The sequence below is a fragment of the Mauremys reevesii genome, linkage group 2, assembly GCF_016161935.1.
Source record: "Mauremys reevesii isolate NIE-2019 linkage group 2, ASM1616193v1, whole genome shotgun sequence".
Classification (NCBI taxonomy): domain Eukaryota; kingdom Metazoa; phylum Chordata; order Testudines; family Geoemydidae; genus Mauremys; species Mauremys reevesii.
In genome coordinates this window covers 264,166,466-264,181,459 of record NC_052624.1, presented here as the reverse complement: position 1 = coordinate 264,181,459, position 14,994 = coordinate 264,166,466, and the positions used below count along the sequence as shown (strand labels likewise).

The 14,994-nt window shown below is 41.9% G+C and overlaps 1 protein-coding gene across 2 annotated transcripts in view; it reads left to right on the top strand.

Moving 5' to 3' along the window:
• SNTB1 (syntrophin beta 1) overlaps positions 1-14,994 on the top strand; it is a 150,704-nt gene that overhangs the window by 73,664 nt on the left and 62,046 nt on the right. The gene's annotated exons all lie outside the window — the stretch shown is intronic.

The following is a 14,994-nucleotide window of genomic DNA, read 5'->3' as shown; positions in this document are numbered from 1 at the left end:
GATTGTCAGGCCTCAAAGGGAAAAGTTCCCCCTCCCAACCCAGTAACTCAAGACTGGGAAAAGTTATTAATATTGCTAAGCAATAAATGTTTCCACAGCACAACAAACCTTCTCATCAATTTCTGATGAGTTCCCTTAGGTGAGATTTGTTTTCTTCTGCTTTTAAAGCCTCTTTTGCACCTGATGCAAAAACACTTATGGGCTCAGTATGCAAAAGATGTGACACATGTTGGATAAAATGACTGATGAGGCCAAGCTGAATCAATTCAGGTTTCTGCTGTTTTGCATTGACTCAAACCCCCGCTTGCCATTTATCCATCTAAACAAAATGTGTTCAGCCTAATCCTTCAAACACTGGTTCACATGAGTAACTTTACCCATTGGCAGCAGGTCAGCTGGACTAAGCAGTGTGATCCTAAAGAGTAAATTCAGTGGGTCAGCTCTCAAGGATAAAGTTACCTATGAGCATAGTATTTGTAACACTGGGCCCTTTGATGGGAAAGGGGAGTTAAGGACAATTTCACAGTGACATAGTGTCATAGAGTTTAAGCCTAGATGGGGCTACCAGAGCATCTCCTTTATATCACAGGCTGTCATCTTCCAGGACACGTCTTCCCCCCCCCCCCCCCCCAACAACCAAAATTAGACCAAAGTATTACTATTATGTCACACAGTAGAGAATAGCAGGGACTGAGGCGCACCAATGGCAGGGAATTAAGTGAGATATACCCAGGTGATCCTGGCAAGTGACCCATGCCACAGGCTGCAGAGGAAGGTGGAAAACCCCCATGGTCACAGCCAATCTGATCTTGGGGAAAAGTTCTTCCCAACCCCACATATGGCAATCAGTTAGACCCTGCGCATGTGAGCAAAAACCATCCAGCCAAGCAGCTGAGTGACACATAGCTAGCTAGGCAACCTGCACAGAGTGATAGTATTTAGGCATATAATAGTAAAGCCATTAGGGTCCTACAGAAATTACTGAAAATACTCATTGAATATAATATAGAATAAAATTTGTATTATAGAATTTTTAAACCATCTTAGTGATTGAATAGAGAATTAGAACCCTAATGTAGAATTCTGTCGGTAAGTTTAAAAATTGCTTTAGAAAGTTTATTCTCTGGTAAATTCCATGGGACATTTCTATAAGAGGAAATATCCAGTCATGCTGCTGCTATTAATTATTTTTAGAAGTGTGAACCAGGTTGAGTCTCAGTTGTGTTAGAAACTGTACAGACATATAGTGAAGACATATGACATAGACAACTGTACAGACGTATAGCAAGGGATGTGAAGGGCAACAAGAAGGGTTTCTACAAATACGTTAGCAACAAGGTCAGGCAAAGTGTGGGACCTTTACTGAATGGGGGAGGCAACCTAGTGACAGAGGATGTGGCTGGATATGAGTCAACAGTGTGCCCTTGTTGCCAATAAGGCTAATGGCTTATTGGGCTCCATTAGTAGGAGCATTGCCAGCAGATCAAGGGAAGTGATTATTCCCCTCTATTTGGCACTGATGAAACCACATCTGCAGTATTGTGCCCAGTTTTGGGCCCCCCACTACAGAAAGTACATGGACAAATTGGAGAGAGTCCAGTGGAGGGCAACGAAAATGATTAGGTGACTGGGGCAGATGACTTATGAGGAGAGGCTGAGGGAACTGGGCTTATTTAGTCTGCAGAAGAGAAGAGTGAGGGGGGATTTGATAGCAGCCTTCAACTACCTGAAGGGGAGTTCCAAAGCGGATGGAGCTCAGCTGTTCTCAGTGGTGGCAGATGATAGAACAAGTTGCAGTGGGGGAGGTCTAGGTTGGATATTAGGAAACACTATTTCACTGAGGGTGGTGTAGCACTGGAATGGGTTACCTAGGGAGGTGGTGTAATCTCCATCCATAGAGGTTTTTAAAGCCTGGCTTGACAAAGCCTTAGCTGGGATAATTTATTTGGTGTTGGCCCTGCTTTGAGCAGGGGGTTGGACTAGATGACTTCCTGACATCTCTTCCAACTCTAATCTTCTATGATTCTCTGATAGTAAAATACAGCCCATGCCCCAGAGAGCTCACAGTCTTAATGACAAGGCAGAATGGGTGAGTGAAATAAACAAGCAGTGAAGGGAGGAGGACAGAATAAAAATATGATTATGTTTTAGCAGAGGGCAAGGCACAGTAACATGATATTGAATAAAGCTGTGTTAGAAAACAATGAACTGTTTTATTAGGTCAGCTTTCATTGTAAGTGTTGTCTAGTCATTTTATAAATATGTGTTTTCACAGTGGGAGTTCCGTACTTTTAATAAAACCCACAAGAGAGGAGAGCATGTAGCTTGGCACCTAACATCGGTCCTGGATTCTCAGTTTCACTAGTTGCACTAGCTCATGAGAATTTAAGATTTTTGGTGGGGGTATTCAAACGTGGCTTTCTTGATCCCCGAAACTTTGCAGGGCCATATCCATGCAGCTGATCATTAGAACAGGGGAAAGGCTGGTTCATGTTCCATTCCTGCTTCTTGTGTTGGTGTGAAGGTGGGTGGATGTCTTGTTCTTTCAAATTTAGGGGGCAGGGGTGACCTAGGTGAGTGTCCCATCCTCCCTGCTTTGGCGGGGAGGTGGAATGTGTCTGTCTCTGTAACTTTGAGGGTTGGGGCAGTTTTAGGAAGCCAGAGCACACAGATGTGATTACCTGAATGGGAAGTTGGCCAGGACACTCATCAAGATTTGAAAACCTCACTATTATGAAACATGCCCACAGCCCTGTTTTCCATGTATCCAAAAAAGTGCATAGTTGATGTTACAAAATAGGAGCTGGATTCTCCTCGTACTCCTGATTTATATCAGTGTAACTCCATTACAGCTAGTGGATTTGCTCTAGTGTAAGTGGGAAGGGAATCCGGCCCTCTGTGGCAGTGTATTCTGCATACTGTGCAAGTTAAGAATGACCAAGTTGTAGCAAGTGAGTAATGGTTTTTATCGTGAAGAAGCACTTTAATCAGTCTTACTTTGCTTTGTCTCTCTGTGGATCATCATTTAATTGAGAGAGAAACAATTTTACTTTGCGTGGGTGTAATCTCCACAGCAGCCAGTGGCACGCAGTTTGCTGGTTACTAACAGAAACATAAGCTAGTTGTTTTTTCTCTCAAGGTTTTTCATAGCCTATCCCCACTCTACCTGTCAACTGTCAGTTGCTATCAAGCTGTTGACTCCTACCTCCAATCCTAGCTTCCATCGTCCACTTGTAAAATTTTCAAACAAGCAGCTTCTTGCTTACTCCCATCACGCTTACAAGGAGTTTCCCATGAAACTTCATTATCCTCTTTCAAACCCCTCCCTAAATATCTTCTTTGCCATGATGCACACAAACAACTTGAGACCGCTACCTATCATGTGGACTAATATTGTCTCAGCATGTCAACACTACAGCTATGGCACTACAGTGTAGAAGGGTTTTTTCCAGCTATGTTGTCAATCCATCTCTCTAAGGGGCAATAGGTAGGTCAACGGACAAATTCTTTTTGAAGTATTCTTCCATAGACCTAGTCCCGTCTACACCAGGAATTTGATCAACTTAATTACAGAGCTCAGGGCACAAAACTTTTCACAGCCCTGAACAACGTAGCTAGGTTGATCTAATTATTAAGAGTAGACCAGGCCTCATTGTTTCCTTGTACTCCCCCATCTGTGGTCTCTTGGCTTATACTTAGATTGTAAGCTCTTTAGGGCAGGGACCGTCTTTTTGTTGCACAAAGGTGTCTTGGTCCATTCCCAGGGCTCCTTGGTGCTGTGGTAATACAAATAATAAATATTAACAGTCTGCTTTATTCACCCTCTCTTCATACTTCTGTTGCTGTTAGCTTGTGACTTGTGTGTGTGAGATAGTGTTTTTTTGTTAGTATGGTCTAAGAATGAATGTAGAAGCCTGGAAATCAGGAGACCTGGGTCTTGTTCCTGGTTCTGTCTCAAAGCTGCTATCTGACCTTGGCCAAGTCGTCTCTGAAATGGGGATGCCTTACCTACCTCAAAGGGCTGTTGGGAGCCTTAACTAATGGTTGTTAAAACTCTTGGGTATCCTGGAATGAAAGGCCTCAAGAACTTAGTTATAATACAGGGAAACCCCGCTATAACGCGCCCTGCAATAACGCGAATTCGGATATAACGCGATCATAAGGTGGCTCCGGCCGCCGCAAGTGAAAAAAAGAAAAAGCGGCTGGAGCGCCACAGAAGCGCAAAAAAGAAAAGAAAAAAAAAACGGCCAGAGCACTGCTGAAGTGCAAAAAAGAAAAAAAGAGGCTGGAGTGCCGCCGAAGGGGGGGAAAAAAATGGAATGTGCCTTCCCCCACTGCCTCTTCCCCCTCCTTACCCTCGCTTCTTCTTTTGGCTAGAAGAGTCATTCTCCTTCCCAGCTGTTCCTCGCTCTTCCTCTGCTGCTTGCACGTCTCCCCTGCTCTCCCCTAGTGTTTGCCTCTCTCGCTGCATGGCTGAGAGCCCCGCTGCTGGAGCTGCACCCTTTCAGTTACTGTTATGGGCAGTTTGCAAACGCATGTCGTTTTCTGCCCAAGAGAAATTGACCGGCTTGAAACTGACCGGCTTGAAATGGTAAACCTCACTATACCGCAACCCCGCATTTATCGCGATCCAATTTTTTGGACCCCAATCATCGTGTTTATAGCGGGGTTTCACTGTATAAGTAAGATTATTGGCACAGACATGTTTTGCCAGACATGTAGGGTGACCAGATAGCAAGTGTGAAAAATCGGGACAAGGGGTGAGGGGTAATAGGCACCTGTATAAGACACAGCCCCCCAAAATCGGGACTGTCCCTATAAAATTGGGACATCTGGTCACCCTAGGAGGCAGGCTCGGGCTTCAGCTTTCTGCCCTAGGCCCCAGAGAGTCTAACGCTGGCCCTATTCTTTGGTTTATTTTGGCAGACCCCCTGAAACCTGCTCGTGGGTCCCCCAGAGGGCCCCGGACCCCTGCTTGAGAATTGCTGATTTTGCACCAATGCAAAATGCTAATATTCTGATTTTGTAGCATTTCTGCATCCACTTTACACTCATTTTGTATTAGTGTAAATAACTACAGGTGCAGGGCAATGAACTGGCCCTCCGAGTCTCTGTAAAGCATTGCACTAGATAAATGTTACATCATAAATGATCCGCTGTGTCCTTAAAAGGAAAGCGTGTGTGAACTACAGACTCGGTTACAGGTAATGGTGGGGGCTCTTATTGCTGGAATTGTTCTACTAGAATCTACACATACAACCCCAGCTATTCTTAACTCCTTATGGCCACTTAACTGCGCTCATGTTTTCACACACACATACACAGTTCTCATACTAAGTGCCTTTTTCTTTGATTGCGATCACAATATGAGGGAGTTAGACTGACATTGTTATATCTGCTCACATGAGGATAGGAATACTTAGCACTTACCTAGGGCTTTTTTGTAGTGTATTTACAAAGGAGGATAAGTATCTATGATGAGATTGGACCCCCATTTTGGGATGCCACCAGATGTGCTGGGGTCCCACTGAGTCTACCTGTCCCACCAACCTGGGTTGCCCTTATACTGATGCTGCTGTGATATGCTCTTAAGCCCTTTTCCAGCATACACGCAGGTAGGGACACGCAGCTGCAGAATCACACAGAGTCTGTGATTAACTCTCTGTGGGAGGACTCAGCTAAGGGATTTACTCACCACTCATGTGCACACCTCCTTTGGGGTATAACCCCCAAAACAACATTGTCTTGCGCTGTATAGAGAGATCTGTACAATGCAAGCTCATAAACCCCCCCCCCCCATGAATTGCACAAGCTGGATTTTGGAATAAAAAAGAAATAAGTTTAACTACAAAAGATAAATGTTAAGTGATTATAAGTGATAGCAAACAGAATTAAGCAAATTACTGAGAAAATAAAACAAAACACCCAACCCTAGCTTGATTCACTAAAGAAACAGGTTACAAACAATAATTTCTCACCCTAAACATTGTTTTAGGCGGGTTACAGAGTTTCCGCAGCTTCGAGTTCCAGTTATTTCTCTTCACAGGCTAGACTCCTGCCTCGGCCTGGACTCAGCCCTTGACTTTCCCCAGCTTAGTCCCTTTGTCTCTTCGGGTGCTTTCAGCAGTCTTCCTTCTTGGGCGGGGAGGCAGTGGAGAAGAGCTTTGATTGACTCCCTTCTCAGCCTTAAATAAGATTTACATAAGGTGGGAATGCTTTGTTTCCAGTGGAAAAATACCAGCAGTGTCTACGGTGGTACTTGTACCAGATGACATCAAGACATGACCTTGCAGTGTCAAAGCAGCTGCTCAGGAAGGTGGGGAAATTAGTATCTTCAAGGTTCTATTGTCCTCCTTAAATGGCCCATTGAGGCTGATTGCCTGTTGTCTGGCTGGTGTTCCCCCAAGTACACACACAGTTGTAATTGTTACATAGTCAATATTTCTAACTTCAGGTACAGAAATGATACATGCGTAAAAATAGGATAATCATATTCAGTAAATCATAACCTTTTCAATGATACTTCACATGACCCATCTTGCATAAAACAGAACTTAGTTATGCCATATTCCTATCATAAGCATATTTCTATGAAGAATATGGGTGTGATGTGATAGTATCATTAGCCCCATTTTATAGATGTTGGAACTGAGGCACAGAAAAGTGAAATTACTTGTCCCAAGTCACAGCATGTCAGTGGCAGAGCTGACTCCCAGGCTACTGCTCTTTCCACTGGACCGTGCTTCCAGGAATTGAACCCTAGGTAATTTTGTGATTTTTCTTTCAGATGTTCCTTTCTTCTTCTTGCTGCTTTTATTTAACCTTTTTGCACAGCCCATTAGTGATCTCTTAAGATAAAAGGACAAGTGTCTCCACAAAGAAGTGTAAAATTAAAAGAATTGGAGTGTGCTCTTCTAGTAATCTCTTTATGGCAGGAAGTCGACTAATAAGACAGTCTTCTTGGAGACTGTATCCTCATTCTTCTGCTTTTTTCAGCTGTTTTATGGATGCTTCTGGAGTCCCGTTCTTCACCCCAGTGTCTTGTGACATTGCTGCCTGATTTCTCTTAATTGAGGCCCTATTTTCCCACCACAGAATTCATCTAACTCTCACCGAAGCCAGTGGAAGTTATATGCGTGCTTTGGCATGAGATTCTGTCCCATATTCTCTAAGATTTTCCTTGAATAAAGTGATCGTACTATGCACTGTACAGTAGTATAGTCACACTTAGTGGAGATTCACCACAAACTGCACACGCTATATTCTGTGAACTTGGCAATGGTTTTAGGATAGCTGTAACTTCTGAGAGAGATTTTTAAAGTATTTTTTTCATCAAAACACATATATTTCCCCCCTCTATTGACAGCTAGTTGCTTCAAGGAGCTGTGCTCTAGGTTCTCACCCCAAACACATGGAAGGCAACGTGAACAGGCTTTGTATATCAGGAAGCTTTAAAGGTGCTTCAGTCCAGAGTACAGGCAAGATCCTGCAGTGTCTCTGATTTTGTTCTGTTATGTGACACTAAACTCTCTGTGACAAATTCACTCCACTGTTCCTTGGTTTTTCAAATAACCTTCACCAGTACCTGAAACAGTTTGGTTCAATGGTTCAGTACTTAAACCAGTTACCCATAGTAATGAGGGTTGGACTGGATATCACTGTCTCAGCATTCAGCACTACTACGACTAGAGCATGAAAAGGGAAGAAGATAAGAGTTTTGTGCAAAGGGGAAAAAATTGCTTAATGTCTGTAGATATTTTTTTTAAATTGATGTCTTTTGTTACCCGCTCTAGATAAAGTAAATGGTTAGTTTGGATTTGTAGACCAGTCGGTGTCAGTACACATTTTTATTGCAGGACAAAATTCTACCCTAGCTGGGCATTTCAGTCCAGTCAAGTTCCCAATTAACAGGTATCTTACATCATACAAATCCTCAACTTAACTGGCATTAGTTGCAAGTCAGCAAGAAACTGTTAAATGCTGAGCACAATTGTCATTCTTGTGACAATCATGGGACCACAGAGTGTTCAGGTGGAAAAGGCCTGGATTATCTCACCCTATAACATTGTTCTGGTCCACATTTAATTATGTCAAGTAATGAGGCTTCCACGACCTTTCCTAGGAAATTATTCCACTGTCTAATAGGTTGGACTTCTGGGACTTTTCCCTTGAAATGAAACCTAAATTTTTCCATTTCTTAATTTCAACATCTTATTCCTAGTTAAGTTCCCTGATACCAGAGCTGGAATTGAACTGGCACAACCCTAACAGCACTTGCTGCCAATGGAGCCACCTGGGAAGTCAGAGGGAAACATTATATGTTGGAGTGGGATGGGGACTGAGCTCTTGGGACACTATGGCCTTCTTTACACTGGAGAAATGCACCAAAATGTCCCCACTGATCCAAGCAGGCTGCGCAAGGGTAACTGAGAAAAGAAATTGGCCCTAATGATCAAGTGCTGTGCTGACTTTATACCCTATGGAAATCTGGAATCAGTGGGAATAATTCTGTTCTCAGTTGCAGTGGCGTAAATCCAGAGTAGTTCTGCTGACTTCAGGAACTCTGTTGATGCCACGCTTTGTTAATTGCAATGAAGTTATCATTCCCTTTAATTTGAGTAACAGACTCCTGAATCTGATCCATGAGAGAGTGTACAGAGTGTAAATCTGGGCAAAATTTGGCCCTAAGATGATGTAGGAGGGGAAAATCCTCAAGTGATTTGACAAAAGGTGGTTCTTAGAAAACAAACACTCCTTTCTAGTGAGATCTTATCAAATGTGTGATTAATATAGTATACTGGGTATTTGTCTTAGATATCTGCCCCTCTATAAAATAAAAGCTCTGGAATTCAGGGAGGGGAGGTGAATGTTCTTTTTATTGCAAAGTTGCAGCATTTAGAGGTTTTGGGTTTTATGTTGAACCCATGTTTTTGTAAGTAGGAAAAGGCACACAGGGAGATATTCGTTGGCTCACTGGAACTCTGCAAGAGAGAGAAAATTACTCTTTTATTATAAGGTTTGCCAAATGATCTCTGAGAAAATGTGATATCATTCATATGCATTGCCAATCTGGAGAGAGACCGCACATCTTGGCAGCCATCTAGAGCTAACATATAATTCCTTTGGGTTGGTATGGGCTTTATCAGAAATAGTTCCATATGCAGTATTTACATAACTGTGGTGGAGTGTGAGAGTAAACACAGCTGTGGCATTGCCCTAAATATTTCTATTCAATGGGGAATTAAAAGAGAACTTTATCACTAAACTGCAGATAAACATAATTCAGCAAGAGTTGGTCAGTTCAGCCAGGGAGCCAATTAAAGCTACAAAGACTGGACTGCTGGAAACATTTAAGCACTTTAGAGTTTGAGTTTACTAAGATCATCAATATTTCTTTTCAGAAAATATGGAAATACCATGAGTCAGCAAATAGCTGTTAACACAAAGCATTTCCCAATAGGATTTGTGAATGTATCAAGTACACTCTGTAAGAGACAAGGAGGGATAGGCAGTGAAGTTATAATGCTTTTGACCTCTGAGCACAGAAGTGACTTGGTGTAATACTCTATGAGGGAAACTTGCACAATGACGAGTCTGAAAATTCCACCCAGCTCAACATTTTTTTTCACTGAAAAAAGCACATCTGAGTTGACTGAAACATTTTGCAAATTCAGGTCTGTTTTGGCTCCTTGTTTTTGGTCAAAATGAAAAAATGACTTCAGAAATATCTAAATGAATTGTTTTGATTTTTTCATGCTAGGTTCACAAGAAGATTTAGGCACCGTTCAGAAAAGAGGAGGAGGAGGTTGGGGGGGGGGGTGACCTTATAAAATCTAACCTAGTGGTTAAAGCACTCACCTGGGATGTGGGAGACCCAGGCTAGAATTCCTGTTCTGGAACAAGGACTTGAACCCAGGTGAGTGCCTTAACCCCAGTTCTATTGGCTACTCTGGGATGGGTTTCCTGCTGATGTGGTTACATTTTGCAGAATCATAGAATATCAGGGTTGGAAGGGACCTCAGGAGGTCATCTAGTCCAACCCCCTGCTCAAAGCAGGACCAATCCCCACCTAAATCATCCCAGCCAGGGCTTTGTCAAGCCAGGCCTTAAAAACCTCTAAGGAAGGAGATTCCACTACCTCCCAAGGTAACCCATTCCAGTGCTTCACCACCCTCCTATCAGTCAAAAGACTGGAAGGGACCTTGAGAGGTTGTCCAGTCCCCTTCACTCATGGCAGGACTAAGTATTATCTAGACCATTCCTGAGAGGTGTTCGTCTAACCGGCTCTTAACAATCTCCAATGATGGAGATTCCGCAACCTCCCTCAGTAGTTTATTCCAGTGCTTAACCACCCTGACAGGAAGTTTTTCCTAATATCCAACCTAAACCTCCCTTGCTGCAATTTAAGCCCATTGCTTCTTGTCCAATCCTCAGAGGTTAAGAGGAGGAATTTTTCTCTCTCCTCCTTGTAACAACCTTTCATGTACTTTAAAACTGTTATCATGTCCCCTCTGTCTTGTCTTTTCCAGACTAAACAAACCCAATATTTTTCAATCTTCCCTCATAGGTCATGTTTTCTAGAACTTTAATCATTTTTCTTGCTCTTCTCTGGACTTTTTCCCAATTTGTCCACATCTTTCCAGAAATGTGGTGTCCAGAATTGGACACAATACTCCAGTTGAGGCCTAATCAGCACTGAGTAGAGCAGAAGAATTACTTCTTGTGTCTTGCTTACAACACTCCTGCTAATACATCCCAGAATGATGTTTGCTTTTTTTGCAATAATGTTACACTGACTCATATTTAGCTTGTGATCCGCTATGACCCCCAGATCCCTTTCCACAGTACTCCTTCCTAGGCAGTCATTTCCCATTCTGTATGTGTGCAACTGATTGTTCCTTCCTAAGTGGAGTACTTTGCATTTTTCCTTATTGAATTTCATCCTATTTACTTCAGACCATTTCTCCAGTTTGTCCAGATCATTTTGAATTATAATTCTATCCTTCAAAGCACTTGCAACCCCTCCCAGCTTGGTATTGTCCACAAACTTTATAAGTGTATTCTCTATCATTGATGAAGATATTGCACAAAACCGTATCCAGAACTGATCCCTGTGGGACCCCACTTGTTATGCCTTTGCAGCATGACTCTGAACCAGTGATAACTACTGTCTTGGAATGGTTTTCCAACCAGTTTTCCATTCACCTTATAGTAGCTTCAGCTAGGTTGCATTTTCCTAGTTTGTTTATGAGCAGGTCATGCATGACAGTATCAAAAGCTTTACTAATGTCAAGATATACCACATGTACCGCTCACCTGCTATCCACAAGGCCTGTTACCCTATCAAAGAAAGCTATCAGGTTGGTTTGACATGATTTGTTCTTGACAAATCCATGCTGACTGTTACTTATCACCTTATTATCTTCTAAATGTTTGCAAATCGATTTGTTAATTATTTACTCCATTATCTTTGAGTACAGAAGTTAAGCTGACTGGTCTGTAATTCCCCAGTTGTCCTTATTTCCCTTTTTATAGATTGGATAATACTTGAACAGCCATGGGGTCAGAGTGAGAACTACACTAGTCTGGTGAGTAGGGCATCCACGTGGAAAACACCTGGGTTCCAGTCACTGCTCCAGAGTAGTGTTTGAAACCTAGATCTTTCACATCCCAGGGGAGTGCCCTAAGCACTGGGCTAAAAGTTATTGGGGGAGAGGGGCACCTCCTTCTCGGTGTGTTTTTTTTGGTGAGAAAGGGCTTAGGTGCCTATCAGCAGGAGAAGTGGTAGGGTTGTAAACCTCCCCCTCCTCTATGAATGTAACCCCTCATTTTCTTTGCTTTAAAAAAGAAAGGGTTAAAAATGCACAGAAACTAAATGAAATTTTTCTCACTTGCTGAAAATTCAGAAAGAATATCAGTTTTGGTTCAACCTAGCCAGTTTATTTTATTATTATTATTATTATTTATTTTGGAACTGCCAGCAAACCAAAAAAAAAATCTGTTATTTACACAGCTCTTATAATGACCCTCATTCAGGCTAGCTGCAAGATTTGATCTCTGGACTTTCCGCATAAAATCATGAGTCTCTGCTGACTGAGCAAAAGGAGTAAATAGCTGGTAGCTATAGTAGACTCTCATCTTATGTGGACTGTCCACAAGGGGGCAGGGAGGGGTGCTACACTTGCATTGTTACTTCCCATGCTGAATCTTTTCTGTGGATAGAAGGGCTCAGTTGTCATTACTGTCAACGCATCTTTCCTCAGTTCTAAAATCACTTTAAAAAATACAGTATATATTGTTCCATCTTCCTGTCATGTGGTGAAGAGTAATGTAGCCATTTGCAGTTGTTAGTACATCACTATCAAGCTTTGGTGTCTGACAGGCAATTTACAAGAAACCGGGTGTAATCACCTTTCCTAAAAATAAACCCTATCAAAAAAATCATATACAGATGATACTTTGCAAATTTTTCTATTAAATGTATTGCATAATTCCAAATTGTAACAGGATTTGATTATTTTGATTCAATTAAAGGAATTTATTGGGGATAAACCCTCTAAATGCTCATGATGGTTAGGATAAGAAGAACTAAATTGATGTATTTTGCCAAGAAACTGAAGGACTCTATTTATATATTGTTGTATTTGTATCTTGACACAGCTGATGGGAGGGAAAAGGAATATAGCTATTTTAGACATACACTTTAAATTGATGCAGCCAAGGAAAATACACTCTGGGGGGCAAACGTAGCAAGTTATATGTTTGTGTGTTTAAAATAGCTGTTTATTAAAGTGACACACATCATTCAGGCTGCTAATTCAAAATGGCAAGGATTCATGTTATCATTTGGAAGTTATTTAGCCATGGAGAATTTATTTTTAAACCAAACATTGCTGCAAATTAACTTAAAAAGAACCAAACACCAAACTTGCCGTCAATTTCATTGTAACTGAAAACAGTCTCTCATTACAGTGGTTTGAGCATTGGCCTGCTAAACCCAGGGTTGTGAGTTCAGTCCTTGAGAGGGCCACTTAGGGATCTGGGGCAAAAATTGGTCCTGCTAGTGAAGGCAGGGGGCTGGACTTGATGACCTTTCAAGGTCCCTTCCAGTTCTAGGAGATTGGTATACAGTGCTTGTACAATGTTTTGTTTGTAACACAGTACATTTGGGGGTTCTTTTAAAGATATTGTCATATAATACTTTTGCAAAGAGCATTGTTTCACAAAATCAAGCTGAACATTAACTTTTGTTACAAGTAGCGCAATACAAGTCTTTCCCCCACATAATACTTTTCCTTAGAAGAATTATTAAAATGGAGGACAGTGTGGCCTAGTGGCGAGAGCACTGGGTCTGTTTTCCTCACCAGCAAAGTCCTCGAGACTCTGCCAGTTTAAACTTTGCCTTGCAGGTAAGAATCTGTGAACCTGAGTTCCCCAGAGATGTCTCTCTGCTGTGTCCATTCCTTCTCACTGTGGCACTCACAGAAATTAAGTTCATTGCCTCCAAAGATAGTGTACGCTCCAGCTGATTAGGTTAGCTGAAGACTCACACTTACTTCAGTATAAAACAGCACTGAGATGGTTTATAGTAAAACTAAGAATAAGTTTTTATTAAATAAAGAACAGAGATGTAAGTGATACTAAGGAAAAGAAAAAGAGACAGGTATGGTAACAAACAAAACATGGTTTCTAGTGACTAAATCTTAATTTTAGCAAGTTACAATCTTTGCCTAAGTAGTTTTCGTTCTTATATCAAGTTACCGTCTCTAGCTCTCCACGCTAGGGGATCCAACTTTCAGACGGTGCTATACCTTATGTCCCCTAAGTTTTTGCTCCCTTTATATTTCCCAAAGTCCACTGTCTATGCCTCAAGAGCCAGGAAGGATTCCTGGGGTGCAGATTCTGTCCCTTGATATGATCACTAAGCTATCCTCTCCATTGCTTGTTAGCGTGATGGCTTTGTTTACCTTATATGTAAATGTATTTTCATTGTCCTTTGCATGTGACCAAGCCAGTCAGGCAGGTACAACAATATTCCTTTGTCTAGAGCAGACTGGGTTTATGCACTGCCTCCCAAACATATTTTAAGAACATATTTCCAGCACTCTTTATACACAACTCACACATACATCATACAATGATTTTTCAAGACCAGCATGTCATCAATTTACATATACCTTACATAACACCTTTTAGATACATTTTATGACTGTGTGTTGGAAGTAATGAGTGTGTCAGGCCTGACATGAGTTACAGTATGGTGGGTTCTCTGCCAGTTCGCATTGAGGGGCTTTTAGAGTCACACACACCCCCCTTCTCGCTCCCTCAGCCCCCCAAAAGTGTAATGATTGCTGTCAACCCTATAGTGCTAACTCAGCTATGGGAGAGTAAGTTGGATTCTGCTCTGACTTGTATATCAGCAGAATTGTTAACTAAGCTCCAAATTTCAGGATCTTGATAATGATGTATATATGAATATTACGGTATTGCCTGGCATCCCCAAACAAGGAGCGGGGCTCCACTGTACTAGGAATGTACACACAGAAATAGAAATAGCCTGGCCTTTCCCGAAAGAGCTTACAGCAGTGAGGTTCAAACCAGGAAGTATACAGCTTGACTCTGATCTCAGGTAATGAATTTACAAAGATGGAATTTAGATGAGGAAGTCTTATTATTTGTATTATAAACAGCAAATGCAATGTGGAGTCACAGAGGCAATAAATATGGATGCCCACAGTGCCGTTTTCACTCTCTTTTTTCATAGCTGGGCCACGCTTTAACTTATTCAAGCTCTGATGGGAGGCATTAAAAGTGGCCCACAAAGTTAACTGAAAAAAGTGTGTGCACGCACGCACACAGTACCCCACCAATCCATATCTAAGGCTCTGTCCACCCTGGGAGCAGAGCTGTATGAGACAGCCCACATTAAAAGCAGTTGTTGCTAGTAATGTTTTTGGCACAGTTCCCATGACCAGCATGGAGAGGAAATTTCTC